Source organism: Egretta garzetta, unplaced genomic scaffold (assembly GCF_000687185.1).
Source record: "Egretta garzetta isolate BGI_Z169 unplaced genomic scaffold, ASM68718v1 scaffold231, whole genome shotgun sequence".
Lineage (NCBI taxonomy): Eukaryota > Metazoa > Chordata > Aves > Pelecaniformes > Ardeidae > Egretta > Egretta garzetta.
In genome coordinates, this window is record NW_009258727.1 from 614,153 (window position 1) to 615,827 (window position 1,675).

Below are 1,675 nucleotides of genomic sequence, written 5' to 3' on the forward strand. Positions count from 1 at the left end.
ACTCCACAACCCCCTGGGCAGCCTGTTCTAGTGCTCTGTCACCCTCAAAGTAAAGAAGTTTTTCCTCATATTCAACTGAAACCTCTTATGTTTCAGTTTGTGCCCATTGCCCCTTGTCCTGTCGCTGAGGAACTTAATATTTTCATTCTAGAAAACCTATTCTGCTATTTAAATGAGAAACAGGAATAGATGCTCTACGTGCTTAGTTTGTGGTTTCATACCAGCTAGAACTGACAGAAACAAAGGACATGTAGAGGTGTAAGTCAAATGGAGAACCTCCCCTACGAGGGAAGTCTGAAGAAGTTAGGTCTTTACTCCCTGGAGAAGAGAAGGCTCAGGAGAGGACCTCATCACAGTATTCTAGTACTTAAAGTGCAGCTACCAAGAGGATGGAGGCTCTCTCTTCATAGAGCGCCACATGGAGAAGACAAGGGGCAATGGGTACAAGTTGCCCCAGGAGAGGTTTCATCTTGATATAAGAAAGAAATTTTTTACAGTGAGATCAGTCTTGCCAGGGATGTGGTGGAGTCCTCATCACTGGAAGTTTTCAAGATGCAACTGGACAGTGTGCTAGATAATCTCATCTAGCCTCTCTTTCCCACACAAGGTTGGACCAGATGATCTATCGAGGTCCCTTCCAACCTGGGCTGTCCTGTGTTTCTAGGAAATGCGGTAGCAGGCTAGAAACATCTCAGCAGAAGGCAGATTCTTGTGCGGCTTGCAATAGCCAACAGCATTAGTGCCCAACACAGACCTGCAGCTCCAGCCTGGTTCTGTGTGCAGGAGTGCCTTGTGCGTGGCTCTGCCTTCTGGTCACTTGTGGATGTGTGTTTTGCTAACAGCCTATGTATGCGTGTGGAGGACTCAAAGATGCCACCAAATAGTCATATTTCTAATTGGTATCTGATTCACATGTTATGTAACCAACATGCTGAAAGTCTGTTTTGTGACATACAATAAAAATCACGAAGATTTGGCTCTTTTTAAGGAGGTACTTGTTAACATGCCTGTATGTCATTAGGATGGTATATCTTTCTCAAAGGTATCTTAAAAAATGGTCAGTCAAAATCATCTGTAATCAAGATAACACCTTCTCACCAGTTGAAGAATAAAGCAAATGCAATCACGGAAGAAGTGGTTTCTATCATTGTATCACTTATTTGGCAATGAAATATGGATGTTGTCTTCTGATTTACTGGGAGTACAAGACACTTGATGGTCCCAGTTAAATGAGATCAGATAGGAGCAAAAGTCACAGTAAAACTGGAAGTGACAAATCACCAGAAATTTTCCTGTCCCCCCTTAGAAACTTCCAGTCAGGTGGAACTTGACCACTGTCAGTAACTGAGTGTTTCATAAAGGCAGTGGTTCTTCAGGCCATTGCTGTAGCCATTACTACAACAGCCAGATCAATGTAATAGAAGTGCTGAGCCAATTAACTTGCTAAGGCCTAATTTTTGGCATAACCTCAACAAGTTCACATTTCTAACAGAATCACAGAATCACAGAATGTCAAGGGTTGGAAGGGACCTCAGGAGATCATCTAGTCCAACCCTCCTGCTAAAGCAGGTTCACCTAGAGCATGTTACACAGGACTTCGTCCAGGCAGACTTTGAATATCTCCAGAGAAGGAGACTCCACAACCCCCCTGGGCAGCCTGTTCCAGTGCTCTGTC